The 21,414-nt window shown below is 39.6% G+C and overlaps 1 pseudogene; it reads left to right on the top strand.

Moving 5' to 3' along the window:
• LOC137959466 (solute carrier family 40 member 1-like) overlaps positions 1 to 20,383 on the top strand; it is a 38,069-nt pseudogene extending 17,686 nt beyond the window's left edge.
• Positions 20,384 to 21,414: the final 1,031 nt, after the last annotated feature.

Here is a 21,414-nt window from a genome sequence, read left to right as displayed (position 1 = left end):
AAAATTCCCGACTTATCCGGGAATATGTTTTTTGTCGGCCCTCATGTGTGCTGTCATAGAAGGAGGCTAAAATTTTGTGAATCAGTGGGGACGTGTGGTGTAGAAAGATTCTGTTTTTGAAGAGGACCAGATTGTCCTGAACCATCCAATGGGTTGCCGCTGTCCCCTGTTGGATCTCATGATATAAAGCAATAATTTTTGGGTACTGTTGTGCCTCTTCCCGTATAGAATCCAACAAGAGAGCTTTGGGCTGACTTATGGCATTCAATTGTGGCTCTAGAATGTCCCAGCGAGATAAAACATCAGCCCCTACATTCAAACTCCCAGGTTTATACTATACAGTAAAGTCAAACCCCATAAGTTTACTTAACCAATGCTACTGCGGTGAGGTAGTGAGGCACTGCTTAAGCAGATACTTGAGGCTGCAATGATCAGTGCGAATCAGAAATGGGCGTCCCCAGAGATAAGGCTGCCAATGCTGTATGACTTTTGCTAATCCAATCAGCTCCCTCTCATATGCTGCTAACTTGTGGTGGTGCTGGTTAAGTTGGCGGCTAAAATAAGCAATCGGGTGTCCCTGTTGGTGTAACACTGCACCAATACTGCCCCTCGAAGCTTCACTTTCCACAACAAATGACTCATTAAAGTCGGGTAGCTTCAAAACTGGGGCGGATGATAAGGCCTCTTTCAACTTCTGAAAGGAATGACCCGCTGTCTTTGACCAGGTAAAGGCTTTTTTCTTGAGTAGGTTGTTGAGTGGAGCTGCAATTTGGCCATAGCTGCGAATAAATTTTCTATAATGCCCAGCTTGGCCCAAAAATCTGCTTAAGGCTGCAATGGATGTGGGAGGAGGCCAATCTATGACGGCCTGTATCTTACTCTGGTCTACTTTCACCCAACTGCTAAAATAACATGGCCCAAGTATGCCAGTTCTAAAGTTCCCATAGAACATTTGGACTGATTTAAAACCAAATTATGTGAGCGGATAAGAGAAAATACCTAGTCAAGGTGCTGAAGATGCTCTTCCCAACTGTTGCTATAGACCAAAATATCGTCAAAAAATACCAAATGCATTCCCTCAAGAGAGAGGAAAATACCTCATTCATGAGGGCCTAGAATGTGGGAGGCATATTTGAGAGACAAAATGGCATTGCGAGGAACTCGAAATGGCCGTGATGCGTGCGGAACACTGTTTTCTCCACATCTGATGGGTGAACTCGGATTTGATGATAGCCAGATTTCAAATCGATTTTGGTAAAAATAGTAGCTCCATGTAGCTCATCTAAAAACTCGTCCACCACTGGGATGGAAAATTTATCTTTAATGGTATATGCATTGAGTTGCCTGTAATCCACACAAAACCTTCATGACTTTTCATGCTTGCGGACCAGTAATACCGGTGAGGAAAAAGGAGACCTGCTGGGCCGAATAATACCCTGGGCTAGCATCTTCTGGCATTGCCTTTCAATCTCATCCTTCTGTAAGTGGGGGTAACGATAAGGACGCACTACTACAGGTTCAGTGCCCATTTTCAAACGGATACGGTGATCACAATGCCTAATTGGTGGTAGACCAGTAGGTTCCTGAAAGATATCCTCAAAGTCTGTAAGTAATTGAGATAACTTATAGTTGGCCGTGGTCTGAACCTGAACAACCTATAGTGTGTAGGGCACTGGTGCTTGGGTGCCACGCAATATAATCTGATGGTGGTCCTCTGTAAAGGACATAGTCAGAGCTAGAAAATTCCATAGTATTGGCCCTAACAGTGGTAGCCATTTATTTCCCAGTACCAAATCGAATCCTGAAAGTGGAAACACTAGAAAATCTGCAATAAATGTGTGTCCCTCAATATCAAAATGTGCGGCTGGAGAGATGCCTACACACTTAATTTTAGCCCCATTGGCTACTAATAAAGAAAGGTCAGTCTGTTGCTGGACTACTAACCCAAGTTGTTCTTCCGCCGGCTGACTGATGAAATTATGTGTACTGCCCGAGTCAACTAAATCCAGTAACTGTAGATGATGTAACTGGGCTTTAACCAGCATGGTACTAGAACTGCGTAGACCAGTCATGGCATGAAGGGAAATCTCTGGACCCTCTTGGTTTGTCTCCACAATCTCCTCCTCTGGTAGTATGTCGTCACCATCCTCCCACAGACATATACTAAATAATCTTTTGCATTGGTGACCATATACATATTGTTCATCATAGTTAAAACAAAGGCCCTTGGCCTTTCTCTGATCCATTTCCTGTCTTTTTAGTTTTTTGAAGGAGTAGGTGGAGCCGAGTTAGAGCTGTCTGGGCGTGGAGCTGCACTGGCTCCAGAACGTGGAGGTCCATAATAAGGGGTTGGCGCAGTGGCATTGTGCCTTCCTGGCCAAGCTGGTTTTCTGACCAGTGACTCCTTTAGAACACGCTGTTTGTGCTCAATTGACCTGGCTAAATTCATAGCGTGGTCCAAATCTGTAGGACCATGTAATTCAACTTCCAGTCTCAGAGCTTCTGTCAAACCTACAGTAAAAATGTGAACATATTGGGTGTGACTGACAAATTGATTTTCTCGGGCTAACCTTTCCTGGAAGGTCTTTGGGTACACCTCTAGTGATCCAGTTTGCTTGTAATTGATTAATTCACCCAATGGGTTGCTACTAGCTAGAGGACCAAACCTCATCATGCAAGACTGCCCAAAGGTTGCCCAATCCTGAACCAATTGGTCATTTCGGAATTGGTGGTACCATAGAAGCGCTTCATCGAGCATGTGGTAGGCGGCCAAATAAAATTTCTCATCCGTAGGTGTTTTTTGATGATAAAAGAACTAATCACACTTGGTTAACCAAATCAAGGGGTCCTTAGACCCATCATACATAGGAAAGTCTAGTTTTAAATACCTGGGAACCGTATTTGGTCCCTGAATGGCAAGCCCCAGATGGGGATTGTGAGGACGCATTGGTGGTTGGGGGGGGGGGGGGGGGAGGTGGTGGGTGGAATTGATTGTGGTCGACTGGTGGAGAGTAGGCTGTCGGTGGTTGTGCTCATGTACCATTGTCATTTTGTCGCCGGAGGAGAGCTTGGATGGTGACATCCATGGATTTTATGGCTTCATGTAGGTCAGAGGTTTTCTGATGCACTTCTTCCAGGGATTGAGCCTGAAGGTCTGTCCTCTGCCAATTATCTTCAACTAATTGCCTCAAATCCTCAGGGGAAGATGAATCCCCAAGGGTGGACCTGTCTGATACCAAGATGTTAGATTCTTCCCGAGCCATGGATCGAGTCACCCTTCTTTCCTCTCTTCCCTCCATATTGAATCTTGACGTTGGAAGGGGTTTCTTGTTTCTTGAACGTGGAATGATGGAAATAGGAATGGAATGATTGAGCTTTGAAGGAAGCTCGACCTAGACCTCAGAGGGAGAATCCGACCCAGACCTCTGAGGAAGAATCTGACCTGTTTAATTCTAATTTTTCAATACTTAATTTCTCCTTTTCTTGACGTCCCCCTAAATAGGGTTGAGGACGGAATTACAAAAGTGACCCATATGTCATGTGGTTCACGCCACATTACATCTAAACCAAACCAAACCAAACCAAATGAAATTACATAAATTAAATTGACATAATTTAATTCCTATGCCTGTGGATAACTAGTGATGCTATGGAGTCCATAACATAGTCATAGAAAGTAATCTATTTAAAAAAAATTGCCTTACTTCAAAGTTTTCCTGGTTAGAATTTTTCTCAAGAAAATGTTTCCAGGAAACAGGAAACATGAGGAACTAATGGCCCCGGTAGACGAATTTTTTTCTAGAAATTCTTTTCCAACATTTCCCTAAAAAAGGCACTAAGAAGGCCTAATGGTTGTAGGATGTAATTTCTTTTTTGCACAAATTGCCTTCAATTTTTTCTCGGAAAGAATATTGAGCTAGAAAAGTGTTTCGAAGAAAAATGAGTCACTATAGGTCGCTAGAGACGTATTTTTACTAGAATTTTTTATCCAATGTTTCTTGAAAAAATGAACAAACGAGACCTTTTATAGTTGTAGAAAATAATTTGTTTATTCAAATATTGCCTTACCTCAAAATTTTCCTAGTAAGAATTTTCAGCTAGAAAAGTATTTACAGGAAACATGAGGCACTAATGGTCCTTCGAGTCGTATTCTTACTAGATATATTTTGCCAACGTTTGCTGTAAAAAGGCACTAAGAAAGCCTTAAAGTTGTAGAAAATAATTTGTTTGACAAAAAATTGTCTTACCTACAAATTTTCTTGGGAAGAATTTTGAGCTAGAAAAGTGTTCCAAGGGAAAGAGAGGCACTAATGGTCTGTGGAGACCTATTTTTATTAGAAATTCATTTCCAATGTTTCCTGAAAAGGCACTAACAAGGCCTTACAATTCTAGAAAGTAATTTGTTTAATCCAAAATGGCCTTAACAAAAACATTTCCTAGAAAGAATTTACAATTGGAAAAGTATTTCTAGGAAACATGAGCCACTAATGATCCCAAGAGATAAATTTTTACTAGAAATAATTTTCCAAATTTTCCTGAAAAAGGCCACTAACAAGGCCTTATAGTTGTAAAATATAATTTGTTTCAGCAAAAATTGACTTACCACAAATTTATCTTGCCACGAATTTTCAGTTAGAAAAGTGTTTCTAGGAAACATGTGGAACAAATTGCCCCAGGAGGTGTATTTATACCAAAAAGGCATTATAGTTCTAGCAAGTAATTTGTTTCGGCAAAAATTGTGTTACCAAAAATTTTTCCTAGTAAGAATTTTTAACTAGAAAAGTGTTTTCGAGAATCATGAGGCACTAATGGTCCTTGGAGAATTATTTTTAAAGGAATATTTTTCCAATGTTTCCTAAAAAAATGCACTGACAAGTCCTTACAGTTCTAGCAAATAATTATTTTTAGAAAAAATTGCCTCACCACAATTTTCTTGTTAAGAATTTTTAACTAGAAATGTGTTTCTAGGAAACATGAGACACTAATGGTCCCAGAAGATGATTTTTTACTAGAAATATGTAGCCAACATTTCCTGAAGAAAAGCACCAGCAAGGCCTTCTAGTTGTAAAATGTATTTTGTTTTAGCAAAAAATTGTCTTTCCACAAAATTTTCCTGGTAAGAATTTTCAGCTAAAAAACTATTTTCAGGAAACGTGTGGCACTAATGGTCCTTGGAGATGTATTTTTATTAAAATTATTTTTCCAACGTTTTCAAAAAAAAAATAGCTCCAACAAGGCCTTATAGTTTTAAAATATAATTTATTTAAGCAAAAATTGCCTAATCACAAATTTTTTCAGGTATGATTTTTCTGCTAGAAAATTATTTCTAGGAAACACGAGGCAGTTATGATCCCTGGAGACGTATTTTTATTTGACATATTTTTCCAAATTTTCCTAAAAAAAAACTTTTGGTCCCTCGAGACCAATATTTACTAGAAATAATATTCTAATGTTTCCTGAAAAATTACATAAACAAGGCCTTATAGTTGTAGAAAGTAATTTGTCTCTGAAAAAATATTCGTACCACAAAATTTTCTTGGTAAGAATTTTTAGCTTGAAAATTATTTTTGAGAAACATAAGGCACTAATGGTCCATGCAGACGTATTTTTACTAGAAATAAATTTTCAACGTTTCCTGAAAATACTGCTCTAACAAGTCCAAAAAGTTGTAGGAAATAATTTGTTTTAGCAAAAACTGCCTCACCACAAAATTTTCCTGGTTATAATTTTCAGCTAGAAAAGAGCTTTCAGGAAACATGAGACATTAATGGTCCCTAGGATACAAATTTTTACTAGAAATACTTTTCCAATGTTTACTAAAAAATTCACTAACAAGTTGTAGAATTTAATTTGTTTTAGACCAAATTGCCTTATCACAAAATCTTCTTGGTAACAATTTTGAGCTAAGAAAGTTTCCTAGCAAACTGAAGGCTTGATGGTCCTTGAAAAGAGGCACTAACAAGGCATTTTAATTGTGGAAAGTAATTTGTTACACCAAAAATTGTCTTATTTCAAAAGTTTCCTGGTATGAATTTTCAACTAAAAAAATGTTTCATGGAAACATGAGGCACTAATAGTCCCTGGAGACGTAACTTTACTAAAAATACTTCGCCATTGTTTCCTTAAAAAAGGCACTAACAAGGACATTTAGATCTAGAAAGTAATTTGTTTAAAAAAAAAATTGCCTTACCACAAAATCCTTCAGGTAAGAATTTTCACTTAGAAGAGTGTTTCCATGAAACCTGAGGCACTAGTGGTCCCTAAAGACGTATTTTTACTACCGATATTTTGTGTACATTTCTTGAAAAAATGCACTGTTATGGACTCTATAGTATCACGAGTTACCAATAGGCATAGGAATTAATTAATGTGATTTTCAATTTCCATGTAATTGTCTTTGGTTTGGGTTGGTTTAGCATTTATTGGTTTGAACCATTGACCCAAGGGGTCTAAAGTGTTTTGGGCGTCCTCAACCCTATTTAAGGGGATGGCTAGGTAATGAGAAAGTAGCAATGAGTCTACTCAAGCTTAGATTAAATTAGATAAACAAGTCGAGAGCTCCATCAAGCTCTCTCCCGTTTTTCCCCAATTCCTTTTCCGAAATTCTGACTTCATCATTCCATCATTCTATATCAACGTCAAGCAAGGTAATGGAAGGAAGAGAAGAGAGGAGAGTGACAAGATCCATGGCTCATGAGAAAAGTAACTTATTTTAGCAAAAAAAATCTTACCACAAAATTTTTAATGGTATGAATTTTGTTGGAAGATGGGCTCAAGCCCACAAGCTCAAGACAAGAAGCCCACACGTCAAAGGAGTGGCATATGTGTAAAATATGGTACTTTCCATAAAGATGGCATAGAAGTGTAAATATGTGTTCCTTTTATGTCTTTTGTTTTATCAAGTTGTAGCCCTAAGGGAATTGTAAAACTATAAATAAAGGCATTGGCTAAGAGGTAGGGCATTGAAGCACTCTCCTCTCTTTCCAAAAATTCGTCCAGCCCTCATATTTCTTTTTGACGCAACCCTCTTCTCCCTTAATCCAAACTCTCTTCTTCCACGTTCTTCTTCTTCTCTTCTCCTTCTCTCTTCTTCTTCTTCTTCTTTCTTGTTGATCTAAAGTTCCTTTCATGAGATCCTAAATTCTACATGGTATCAGAGCAAGGAGTTTAGAATCTCTTCATGGAGTTATTATGAAATCTATTCAAGAAGTTGTAAAAGGAGTTCAGTCATAAAGAGATAAGTTCATCATCTTCTTACTTACGTTTTTTTTTGTTTCCTTTTCTTATTTACATACTCCTTTTACTGTTTTTCTTTACTTCTTGAATTTTGAGTCACATCAAGTCAAGATAAATCTTTATATGTTGTAAAGATTTATTTCTATGACTAAATTGATGTTATAATCTTGACTCCTTGTAAATCAATTACAAGAGTGATCAAGATCATTTGCTGTTTGCTTCTTATTAAGATTGATGGGTGAAATTCAATTACCTTTATGTAATTTGGATCCATCTCATTTGAGGTAGAATTCTAGCACATGTTGTTGTATCTTCTCCTACTTAAGGTTGCCCATGGGTTTGTGTTATGTTGTTGGATGCCCATTATATGTTTGATGAAATGCCAACAGCCATTTACCCTTTGTAGTTCCGTTTTTTTTTAACTTCAACAATTGAATTTTTTCTTACGTTGAAGTCTCCCATGAGCTGAAGATAAATCTCTTCCTAGTGTCTTGGTTTGTCGTTAAATCTTTTCTAAATTTTTGTCTATTGCTCGTTTGTGTTGGAGTTTGGATTAAGGCCTAATCGGTTGCATCTATTTTCTTCTCTTTGTTCTTATGAATACAAGAGAAGTTGAGTGATGGTTGGATGTTATTATCACTTTCTAAAGGCACAAATTTGTTGATAATTTGGTGCTTTCCTGTGTGAAAGAAATTGGTTCTTGTTCTCTTTTGTTGGTGATTGATTTGGTCTATGGGTTCTTCAAATTACATAGAGTAATTGTTCTTTGAAGAAGGCCTTTTTCCCTTGACCTCCATATTTTACTTGCCTCATTATGAAGATTGGATACAATAGTAATAAGAGTGATATACTCCATATTACTACAATTCCACTTAGAGGTATCTCCAATTACATGAGCTGGTCACAATCGGTTCGGAGGGTTCTTATTACTCGTGACCTCTTGAGCCATGTTGTTAACTTTTCTCCGATTGATGAAGAAGATGTGTCCTACCACAAGTGGGTTAAGGATGATAACATGGTGATAAGTTGGCTCATTAATAGCATGGAAGAGCAGGTGGCCAACAATGTGGTCCACTTGGAAACCGCCAAGAACATATGGGACACGTGTGCCAAGCTTTACTCAAGCACTGCTTCATTACAAAAAATATATGATGTCTTACAAAACATGCTGCATACAAAACATGGAGATAATATTCATGAATTTTTGGCCCGGTTTCGCGGTCTTCTTCAAGAATGGAAACTAGCTCAGCCATATTCCACTGATATTGTCGTTCAAGAACGACAAAGAGAAGCTTTGGCAGCAACCATTTGCTTATTGAATATTAAACCATACCTTGAGGTGGCCAAAACTCAACTTCTAAGTTCTTCTGCTCTTCCATCATTTGATGATATTAGTGCTACATTACTTAGGATACCAGATCCATCCCCTCCTTCTCCTATTGATTCTCCATCGGCGATGTTCTCTGGCAATCGGGGAACATCTTCCTCATTCCGAGGATGGGGCAGAAATATGAGAGGGGGTCGACCTATGAGAGGGGCTGAAAATAGAGGTGGTAGAACGGGTCAGAATTCTTTTCGTACTGAGCCTCAACTTTGCACTTATTGTGGCCGTCAGAACCACCTTGTGGCATCATGCTGGAAACTTCATGGCAAGCCTGATTGGGCCACAGCTAACCCAGTCTTAGTTAACGTTGAGAAATATGAAGATAAGGCTGAATCATCATCCGGAAATGTGACTCTTATGGTTGAGGACTATGTTGCATTTCAGAAAATGAAGTCCTTCATGGAATCATCTATTCCCTCATCATCTACTGCTGCCACTACTATTGCCTCAGGTATGCTTTCTTCCTCATCTTCCTCTTCCTCTTGGATCATCGACTCCGGGGCCTCCGAACATCTATCAGGTAACAAACACTTGTTGCAGTCCTTATCTCCTTGTTATCCTCATAAATTCGTTACTATTGCTGATGGTACCCAAACCAAGGTCCTTGGCAAAGGTTCCTCCTCTCTTACTTCATCTATTCCCCTTCAAGATGTTTTATTTGTTCCTCAGTTTCCTTTAAATTTGCTCTCGGTTAGCCAATTGACCAAACAATTAAATTGCTCTATCACCTTCTCACCGTCTTCTTGTGTCTTTCAAGATCTCACTACGAAGCGGGTGATTGGTGGTGGCCATGAAAAGGGGGGTTTGTACTACTTCAATCTTCCACCATTAGCTGCATTATCTTCCACTACATCCGAGGCCCAACTTTGGCACAACCGACTTGGTCATCCGTCTACCCCTTCACTTCGTTCTTTGGTTCCATCTTTAAAAGGACTTTCTAATATCAGTTGTGAGGTTTGTCAATTAAGTAAACATGTCAGGAGTACATATTCTCCTCGTCTTACAACTACAAGTACTGCTCTGTTTGAGCTAATACATTATGATGTATGGGGCCCTTTATGTGTCTCAAATATTTCCCAAGTTAAATATTTTGTCATTTTTGTTGATGATTTTACTCGACTGACTTGGTTATATCTATTTAAAGAGCGTTCCAAAATTCTTCCTTTGTTTAAAAATTTTCATGCTATGGTCTTGACACAATTTGGGAAGAAAATTCAAACCCTTAGATATGATAATGCTAAGGAATACATGTCTCATGACTTCAAATCATTTTGTGAGAGTAATGGGCTTATTCATCAAACATCATGTGCCTATACTCCTCAACAAAATGGTGTTGCTGAAAGGAAGAATCGTCATCTTCTTGAAGTTGCTCGGGGCCTCCTCTACTCCATGAAGGCACCCTATTTCTATTGGCCTCATGCTATACTTACAGCATGCTTTCTCATTAATAGGTTACCTTCATCAGTCCTTCATCATAAAACTCCTTACTCTGTGTTATTTAGTGGTGAAGATTCTTTTTCTCTTCCTTTGAAAGTGTTCGGACGGACATGTTTTGTTCATGTTACATCTCCACATAAAAATAAACTTGATCCTCGGTCTATGAAGTGCATTTTTTTGGGATACTCTCGCACCCAGAAAGGTTATGTCTGTTACAATCCTACCCTTCGGAGGATGTTTATCTCTAGGGATGTGACTTTCTTTGAGGACACTCCCTTCTACTCCTCCCATGATGCTCCTCCAGGATAGACTTGTCCTTCTTCTACTCCTTGTCCGCTTGTGCCGTTCAATCTTGAAGTGGATCCATCCCCTGATACACCGGCCGTACCTTCACCTGTGGAGTTGTCGGATCCACCCAAGGTAAGTCCTTCTCCTCCTATGTATGGGCCTGAATTTGATACTCGGCCTATTGCTTTAAGAAAAGAACGTCACTCCTGTACTACTTCGCATCCTATCTCAAATTTTATGTCTCACCATCGCTTGTCTTCAGAGTGTTTTCAGTTTCTTGCGTCCCTTTCTTCTACTTCCATTCCGCAGTCGTATCAGGAGGCCTTGAGACATCCAGGATGGAAGGCGGCTATGGATGAAGAAATGCATGCCTTATACGAAAACCAAACCTGGTACTTAACATCACTCCCGAAAGGTAAAATACCTGTTGGTTGTCGATGAGATTTTTCAGTGAAACATAATCCGAATGGATCGGTTGCTCATCTTAAAGCTCGACTGGTTGCTTAGGGCTATACGCAGTGCTATGGGATAGATTATGAGGAGACCTTCTCTCCTATTGCAAAATTGAATTCGGTACGCATCATCTTATCTATTGTTGCTAACTCCTCATGGCCCGTCTATCAGTTGGATGTTAAAAATGCTTTTTTAAATGGTGATATCAGTGAGGAAAGTTATATGGTTCAACCACCTGGTTATGTGGTTGAGGGGGAGTCAGTATGCCAGTTAAAAAAAGTCTTTATATGGGCTTAAGCAGTCCCCTCGGGCATGGTTTTATAAATTTAGTCAAACACTCCTACGGTTTGGTTTTCATCGGTGCTCAGTTGATCATTCTGTATATTATTAAGATACGGTCAAAGGGAAAATATTATTGGCCGTATATGTGGATGATATTATCTTAACCGGTGATGATGCTTTGAGCATACAAGAGGTGAAACAGATGATATGTCAGGGAATTCAAGACTAAAGACCTTGGTATGCTTAAATATTTTTTGGGTATAGAAGTTCTTCAATCCAAACATGGGATAATATTGTCTCAAAGGAAATATGTCTTGGATCTCCTTGAAGAAACAGGAATGAAGGGTTGTAGACCAGTTGACACACCTATGGATATAAATATAAAATTATGTGCCACAAATGAAGAAGATATTGATATTGGCAAATACCAAAGACTCGTGGGAAAACTGATTTATCTCACGGTAACTAGGCTAGACATATCATATGCTGTAAGTGTGGTGAGTCAATTCATGCACAAACCACAAATTACCCACTGGCAGGCTTTAGAGAGATTATTACGTTATCTAAAAGGAGCTCCAGGAAGAGTATTGCTGTATAAAAAACATGGGCACTTCAACATAGAAGGCTTCTCAGATGCAGATTGGGCTGGATCTCCTGATGATAGAAAATCTACATCAGGATATTGTACTTTGGTTGGGGGAAACTTGGTTACATGGAAAAGTAAGAAGCAAAATGTGGTTGCAAGATCTAGCGCTGAAGCAGAATACAAAGCTATGGCCCATACCGTTAGTGAACTTTTATGGATTAGGACCCTTCTTACCGAACTAGGTTTTTATAAAAAGGGGTCCATGAATCTTCATTTTGATAATCAAGCAGCCATTCATATCACTTGAAATCCAGTTTTTCATGAAAGAACTAAACACATTGAGGTGGATTGTCATTTTATACGGGAGAAGTTTCAAGCAGGAATAATCTCTCTCAAACATGTGTCATCTCAAGAGCAAGTGGCTGATATTCTCACTAAACCCGTTACATCTAAAATCCTATCGTTTATATGTGGCAAGCTGGGTATTTATGATGTCTTTTCTCCTCCAGCTTGAGGGGGAGTGTTGGAAGATGGGCTCAAGCCCACAAGCTCAAGACAAGAAGCCCACACGTCAAAGGAGTGGCATATGTGTAAAATATGGTACTTTCCATAAAGATGGCATAGAAGTGTAAATATGTGTTCCTTTTATGTCTTTTGTTTTATCAAGTTGTAGCCCTAAGGGTATTGTAAAACTATAAATAAAGGCATTGGCTAAGAGGTAGGGCATTGAAGCACTCTCCCCTCTTTCCCCAAATTCGTCCAGCCCTCATATTTCTTTTTGACGCAACCCTCTTCTCCCTTAATCCAAACTCTCTTCTTCCACGTTCTTCTTCTTCTCTTCTCCTTCTCTCTTCTTCTTCTTCTTCTTTCTTGTTGATCTAAAGTTCCTTTCATGAGATCCTAAATTCTACAAATTTTTAGCCAGAAATGGGTTTCCTGGAAAACATGATCCATGGCTCGTGAGGATCCTAACAACGTGGCATCAGATAGGTCCACCCTCGGTGATTCCTCTTCTCCAGAGGACATATGTCAAGTAATTTCATAACTTCAACAACGATCCACTCTTCAAGATACTGAAATTTTTCACATCCATAATACATTACATACGCTGGAATCATCTCTCCAAATAGTCATCTGACAACTTGCTGCAATTCAATCACCAACGCCACCACCAGCCACCAACATTCAACCACAACCAATACATCGCCCACAATTCACGCCACCACCAAACCCACCATTGCGCCAACCACCTGTTCCCATGGCTACTCACGCACAAGGACCAACCATGGTTCCAAGGTACTTTAAACTTACCTTTCCTACATATGATGGCTCTAAAGATCCTTTACTTTGGTTCACGAAATGTGAAAAATTCTTCTATCATAAAAAAATGGTGGAAATGGACAAGGTTACATTGGCCGCCTACCACCTCCTCGATGAAGCGCTCATGTGGTTCCATCACTACTGAAATGTCCATTCCACTCAGGATTGGCTACTCTTTAAACATGCTTGCCAGTTAAGGTTTGGACCTCCAGCTAGCAGCAACCCAGTGGGGGAATTGATCAACTTTAAATAGATAGGCACCTTAGAAGTGTACCAAAAATGTTCCAAGAAAGGTTGGCCCGAGCAAGTAAATTTGTTCCTCCTCACCTACATGTTCAGATTTTTAATGCTGGATTGACAGAGGCGGTTAGATTGGAAGTGGAATTACTTGGTCCGACAGATCTGGACTCAGCAATGAATTATGCCAGAGTTGTGGAACACAAACAGAGAGTTCTAAAAGAATCTTTACACCAAAAACCATTTTGGAACAACAGAATACAGGGTACTGCATCTGGTCCACGTTTTGGGTCCTCTACCCCTAACCGAGTAGATCATTCTACCAGTGTGCCTCCCCACACTCTTCCACGTAAATTTTTGACTAAACAGGAAATGGAGGCTAGAAAGGCCAAGGGCCTATGTTTTAATTGTGACGAACAATTCCTTCCAAGACATAGCAGGATATTATACAAAATTTATCCAATCTTATGACCAGATAGCAGCACCACTCAACAACCTTCTCAAAAAACATGCCTTCCACTGGTCTTCTTTAGCGGATCAGGCCTTTCAGCTGTTAAAGGAGGACTTAGCATCAGCGCCAGTACTACAGTTACCATATTTTGAGGGAGACTTTGTGGTGGAATGTGATGCATCCGGGGGAGGTATAGGGGCAGTGTTACAACAATTGGGACACCCCATTGCTTACTTCAGCCGCCAGTTGGGACAACACCACCATAAGTTAGCTGCATATGAGAGGGAATTGATTGGGTTAGCCAAGGTTTTCCAACATTGGCGACCTTATCTATGGGGACGACCATTTTTCATTCGTACAGATCATTGCAGCCTCAAGTATCTTCTTGAACAGCGCCTCACCACATCCCCACAGCAGCATTGGTTAACTAAACTCATGGGCTTCGATTTGACAGTTCACTATAAGCCAGGTAGTTCGAATTTGGGGGCTGATGCTTTGTCACGTCGGGATATTTCAGCAACACAAGTTTATGCTATCAGTCACCCACGTTTACTTGTGCTAGATTCTATTCATGAGGAAGTACATCAATATCCGGTACTCATGTCATTGTATCAGGATATTCAACAGGGGACAACAGCTCCTCATTGGACGATTTAGGATCGTCTTATACTCTACAAAAGCAGGATTTTTATGCATCATACGTCCCCACTTCTTCATACCATCATGTCCTCTATCCATGATAGAACACATGAGGGTCGACAAAAAACATATTTCCAAATCAGTCGGGACTTTTACTAGAAGGGCATGAAGAGCACAATTGCTGATTATGTAATTGCTTGTCAGATTTGTCAATGAAACAAGGTCGAATCTTTAATTCCTGCCGGCCTACTGCAACCTCTGCAATTACCGACTCAAATATGGTCCGACATTTCAATGGACTTCATTTCTGGCCTTCCCATTTCATTAGGTAAATCAGCGATATTCGTCGTTGTTGATCGATTTTCAAAATATGGTCACTTCATTGCTTTGGCACATCCATATACTGCTGCTCAGGTCGCTCAATTATTTATGGACAACATTGTCCGATTACACGGAATTCCCACATCCATTATCAGTGACAGGGATGCCATTTTTACCAGTATCTTTTAGAAGGAATTATTCGAATTACAGGGCACCCAATTGGCATTTTTGTTTGCATATCATCCACAAATGGACGGACAAACCGAGGTCGTCAATCATACGATTGAAATGTATCTTTGTTGTTTTGTGGGGGATGCACCTAGACGGTGGGTGAAATGGCTTTCATGGGCAGAATTTTGCTATAACACATCTTACCACACAGCACTGGGAACTACTCCTTTCAGGGTAGTTTATGGCAGAGATCCACCTCGTCTATTACCATATGAACCTTGGGCATCCAAGGTCGTCACTTTGGACCAAGCGTTATCTAAAAAAGATGTTATGCTCACTGAGGTACGTACTCATCTCTAGGAGGCCCAGCACTCTATGAAGCTCTATTATGATAAGAACCACCGGGAGGTATCTTATTTCCCCAGAGACTATGTGTGGTTAAAGCTTCAACACTACCGCCAGCTGTCCCTGACTGCATCCAAGCGCCATAAGCTGTCTCCAAAATATTATGGTCCATTTCAGGTGTTGGACAAAATTGGGCCCATGGCATACCGCTTGCACCTACCAACGAAAGCAAAGATCCATAATGTATTTCACGTCTCCCAATTGAAGCCATTCCAGGGTGACTCGCCCCTACTGCACACTCCACTACCGCCACTACATGAGGGCAGAGTCCTTTCTATTCTAGTTCAGGTTTTAAAAGCACGCCACATTTAGGGTGATTGGGAAATTCTCGTCCAGTGGTCAGATGCCGACCCCAGTGACACCACATGTGAGCCGTTATCACCATTTCGACTCCTATATCCTTCCTTCGAGCTTGAGGACAAGCTCTTTCTCTAGGAGGGGGGTGATGTTATGGACTCTATAGCATCACGAGTTACCAACAGGTATAGGAATTAATTAATGTGATTTTCAATTTCCATGTAATTGTCTTTGGTTTGGGTTTATCTTTGGTTTGGGTTGGTTTAGCATTTATTGTTTTGAACCATTGACCCAAGGGGTCTAAAGTGTTTTTGGCATCTTCAAACCTATTTAAGGGGACGACTAGGGTAATGAGAAAGTAGCAATTGAGTCTACTCTAGCTTAGATTAAATTAAATAAACAGGTCGAGAGCTCCTTCAAGCTCTCTCTTGTTTTTCCCCAATTCCTTTTCTGAAATTTTGTCTTCATCATTCCATTATTCTATATCAACGTCAAGTAAGGTAATGGAAGGAAGAGTAGAGAGGAGGGTGACAAGATCCATGGCTCATGAGGAAAGTAATTTATTTTAGCAAAAAAAATCTTACCACAAAATTTTTAATGGTAAGAATTTTCAGCTAGAAATGGGTTTCCTGGAAACATGATGCACTATTAGTCCCTAGAGATATATTTTTACTAGAAATAATTTGCACCATTTCCTGAAAAAGGACACAAATTGTTAAGTTGTGGAACCTTATTAACGTCTTACGCAAAGTTGGCAAGTGGATTGACGGAAAAAAAATGTTGTAACAAGGCCTGATAGTTGTAGAAAGTAATTTGTTTGAGTAAAAGTTTCCTAGTAAGAAAATCCACCTTGAAAAGTGTTTCCAAGAAACATGAGGCACTAATGGCCATTGGAGACGTATTTTTAGTAGAAATAATTTTCCTATATTTCCTGAAAAGATGCACAAATAGGCCATATAGTTGTAGAAACTAATTTCTTTCAACAAAAAGCGCCCTACCTCAAAATTTTCCTAGTAAGAAATTTCTGCTAGAAAAGTTTTTCCAGGAAACATCAAGCATTAATGAACCCTGGAGACCTATTTTTAATAGAAATATTTTTCCAACGTTTCCTGAAAAATACACTAACTTAGACTTATGGTTGTAGAAAGTAATTTGTTTCAACAAAAAATGCCTTACCGCAAAATGTTTTTGGAAAGAATTTTCTGCTAGAAAAGTGTTTTCCGAGAAAGATGTGGCACTAATGATCGCTGTAGACATATTTTTACTAGAAATATTTTTCCAACATTTCCTAGAAATATACACTAGCAAGGACTTTTTATTTTGGAAAGTAATTTGTTTCATCAAAATTTTCCTAGTTAGAATTTTCAGCTTGAAAAGTGTTTCCTGGAAACATGAGGCACTAATGGTCCCTGGAGATATATTTTTACTAAAAATATGTTTCCATTGTTTCCTAAAAAATACACTAATAAGTCTTTATAGCAATATAAAGTAATTTTCAGCAAAAAAGTCTTACCACAAAAGTTTCCTGGAAAGAATTTTCAACCATAAAATTGTTTTTGGAAAACATGAGGCACATAGGGTCCCTGAGGTGAATTTTCATGGAAAGACATTTCCAAAGTTTCTTGAAAGAAGGCTCTGACAAGCCTTATTGTTGAAGAAGTAATTTGTTTATGGAAAAATTACCCAACCTCAAAATTTTTAACTAGAAAAGTGTTTCTAGGAAATGTGAAGCACTATTTGTCCCTGGAGACGTATTTTTACTAGAAATAATTTTCCAATGTTTCCTAAAAAATGGCATTAAGAAGGCTTACAGTTATAGAGAGTAATTTGTTTCAACAAAAAATTGCCTTACCGCAAAATTTTGTAGTAAGAATTTGTTATGGCTAGAGTGGTAGGTAGACGTAGAGGATAATTTAGGTAATTTTTTTAATGTTTTTTTAGGTCGCATTTATGTAATTTCGTTCAGAACTTGGGTTTGCGTTTGCTGTGTAACGGGGCGTACCTATTATTTATAGGTCATCATTTGAATGGAAAGTAAGCATTGAGCATAGTAAATGAGATTGGTTCCTTTCTCACGGGGCCTGAGATCGGATTCTCTCTCTCCCAACTAGGTCCAGGTGCAAGCGTGCTTCAAAACTTGGTTATCCTCACATCTCTTCACCTTCTTCGTTTTCTTCCTCACGAGCTCTCATCCACCAATGCCTCTTCACCTTCTTCATCCCGAGTTCCTCATCCCTCACCATCTCTATTTTCCTTTCCATGTCTCCCTACGGGTTAAGTAGGTACCCTATCTACGAGCCCTTGTATCCAATCTGGAATTACAAGAACTTCAAGCCATCTTCTCAAACGTATTCCAATGAGGACCCGAGAGAAGATCGTCGGGTGGATCGATCCATGGAAATGAGGCATAACAACCTGGTATCAGAGCGGACCTCTGTCGACGATTCATGTTCTCGAAATGATTGCCGCACTCTGCTGGTGAAATTTCAGATTGAAACACAAAACGGCTTCACCGCAATCCGCACCGATATTAAGGAGATAAGATAGCTTATGCTTCAATTCAATCTTCGAATTGACGCACAAAATGCTCGGATTTCTGCTAATGCCATAGAAACGAAATCAGAGAAATCGGCAAAGCCAAAAATCAGCGAGCGCTCTGTCTCTCTAGCGGTGGTGACATTCGAAATCGGAGGGGGATTAGCAATTGGAGTGGAAAAACAAAGATTTTGGATTTGTCATAAAACAATTTCTCATTGGAAGCCATGCGTCTTCCCAAACCGAAGTCGCCTGAAATCCCGGCTTTCTCTGTCTCGGAAAAGCTCCCTAAATTTCCAAAATCAGTCGGCGGCCACCCCTTTTGGTGGACCTCGAAGGGGTATTCTACAACCCCTATTTCATGGAACGCCATCCCACTTCCACCAGCGATGCAACCCATGACACTGGATGATTTGGCAGCTTATGGGCCACAAATTCCGCCGAGCACCAGCCACTTTCAACACTTCAGCACCGGTTTGCCGAGGTTCGCCATAGGACACAGACAGACGACAGTGTGCCACCCCAAAAACCCAGAGCTTTCAATTTTGAAGTTGAAATTGTGACTCTGGTGGCAGAAGAGAGGTCTCGTACAACTGATTTCGGATTGAAATGGCTTCAACAAGATGAGGCCCCTGTTCGTGGTGTTGTACATGACCTTCAATTCGGGGTTGCTAGGCTCCAAATCAGAAGGCGGGAATTTGCAGTATGTTTATACAGGATTAATGTCTAGCTGAACTCTTTGCTCTTTGCTGCTGTATATGGTGTCGTTGAAGCCACATCTGTTGCATTATTGGGTCCAACTGTTGGCAGATGCATAGACCGATTTACATACATTCAGGTTCATCGAGCATGGCTGTTGACGCAAAATATATCCTTTACAGTGGCTGGATTATTTGTCTTTTTGCTTATGTTCTATCACAGCTTGAAGTCAACAACTTTCTCAGCATTTATTTTTCTTTCATCTTAACCAATCTGACTGGAGCAACTGTTGTTCTTTCAAGTATGGCTAGCACCATTATGATTGAAAGGGAATGGGTGGTTGTGATCTCAAGTAGAACACCTCACAACGTCCTAACAAAAATGAACTCCACTATTAGATGGATTGATCTCATCTGCAAGTTAACGGCTCCTGTATTTACTGGATTGATTGTTAGTTTTATCTCCCTCAAGGCTTCAATATTGGCTTCTGAATTCCTGGCTCTTTGGAACACTATATTTGTTTGGCTACAATATTGGCTTTTGCTTTCTGTATATAATGGATATCTGGCCTTGAGTGAAACCAGCCAAAGGACTTGGGAACTAGCATCTGATGCCACATGGGAGAGTTCTTTAATTCCTTAGGAAAAGGACTTGCTTTATTCTGCGACAATTTCATCATCATTGAGAAACGGGTATGTCAGAAAAGTAACTTGTTTGATCACAAAATATTTTTTGTATTGATGCATGGATTGTCTACCTAAAGCAAGAAGTGGTGCTTCCTGGAGTGGCTTTGGCTCTACTATATTTTACAGTTCTCCGTTTTGGGACAGTGATGACAGCTACTTTAGAATGGAAAAAGCTACCTGCCTATGTTATTGGAATAGCTCGAGGTGTAAGTGTTGTTGTAGGGATAATTGCAACATTTCTATACCCAGTCCTGCATTCTCCTAGCTCAAACCTGAGAACAGGACTAGGGTCTATATGGCCTCAGTGGTGCTTTTTGGGGGTATGTGTTGCATCAATATGGGTTCAAAGTGACCATATTTCAGCGTGGATGTTGATGTCTGAAGTTGCAGTTTCTCGGCATGGCCTGTGGATGTTTGATTTATCTATTATGCACCTAAAGCAAGATTTAGTCCTTGAATCCAATCAATGTGTTGTGGTGGAGTCCAAAACTCCCTTCACTCCCTACTGGATCTGATGACTTACATCCTTGGTATAATTATTTCCAACCCTCCGGAATTCAATAAGCTGGTCATCATCTCATTTTCCTCAGCAACGCTCACAGGGATTCTCTACACAATCTGTCGTATGCTGCCATCTCTAGCTTTTGTGTTGTTGGCTCATCGGATACTGCGATGCTCTACTTCTGTAGTCCAGCGGGTTGACACATCTACCACAATTGACACTTGTGCCTGGATCCAGACATCGGCACGGACAAGCACACCTACCTTCGAGCTTGAGGGCAATCTCGTTCTCCAGGAGGGGAGTAATGTTATGGCTAGAGTAGCAGGTAGATGTAGAGGATAATTTAGGTAATTTTCTTAATGTTCTCTTAGGTGGCATTTATGTAATTTCATTCAGAACTTGGGTCTACATTGGTTGTGTAAGGGGGCATTCCTATTATTTATAGGGGCATCATTTTGATGGAAAGTAATCATTGAGCATAGTAAATGAGATTGGGTTCTCTCTCTCACGAGGCATGAGATTGGATTCTCTCTCTCCCAACGAGGTCCAAGTGCAAGCTTCCTTCAAAGCTTGGTTATCCTCATGTCTCTTCACCTTCTTCATCTTCTTCTTCACGAGCTCTCATCCACCAATGCCTCTTCACCTTCTTCATCCCGAGTTCCTCATCCCTCATCATCTCCATTTTCCTCTCCATGTCTCCCTACGGGTTCATTTGGTACCCTGCCTACGAGCCCTTGTATATGATCCAGAATTACAAGAACTTCAACCCATCTTCTCAAACGTATTCCAATCAGGACCCGAGAGAAGATCGTCGGGTGGATCCATCCATGGAAATGGGGAATAACAGAATTTTACGCTAGAAAAGTGATTTATAGGAAACATGAAACACTAATGGTCTCTAGAGATGTATTTTTACTTGAAATACTTTTCCAATGTTTCCTGAAAAAACTCACTAACGAGGCTTTAAAGTTGTAGGAAGTAATTTGTTTCATCAAAACTTGCCTTACAACAAAATTTTACATGTAAAAATTTTTGACAAGAAAAGTGTATTGAGGAAACATGAGGCACTAATGGTCCCTAACTACGTATTTTTACAAGAAATAGGATTTCAAAGTTTCCTAAAACAAGGCACTAACAAGAGTTTATAGTTGTGGAAAGTTATTTATTTCACCAAAAATTGTCTTACTACAAAATTTTCCATGTAAAAAATTTATAGTAGAAAAGTGTTTCCAGGAAACATGAGGCACTAATGATTCCTTAAAAATGCACTAACAAGGCCTAACAGTTCTAGAAACTAATTTTTTATAGCTAAAATTGTCTCACCACAAAATTTTTCTGGTAAGAATTTTTCACCTAGAAAAGTGTTTCCTGGAAGAATGAGGCATTACCCCAAGAGACGTAGCTTTAAAAGAAATGAGTTTCCAACTTTTCTTGAAAAAAGTCTTAAAAAACACCTTATAGTTTTAAAATGTAATTTATTTCAGC

This window comes from Aristolochia californica, unplaced genomic scaffold (genome assembly GCF_029961685.1).
Source record: "Aristolochia californica isolate CCGP_79_NKW_82.1479 unplaced genomic scaffold, dmAriCali1.0.hap1 SCAF_3, whole genome shotgun sequence".
Taxonomy (NCBI): domain Eukaryota; kingdom Viridiplantae; phylum Streptophyta; class Magnoliopsida; order Piperales; family Aristolochiaceae; genus Aristolochia; species Aristolochia californica.
The sequence above is the reverse complement of the archived record's forward strand: the minus strand, read 5'-3'. Positions and strand labels throughout refer to the sequence as shown.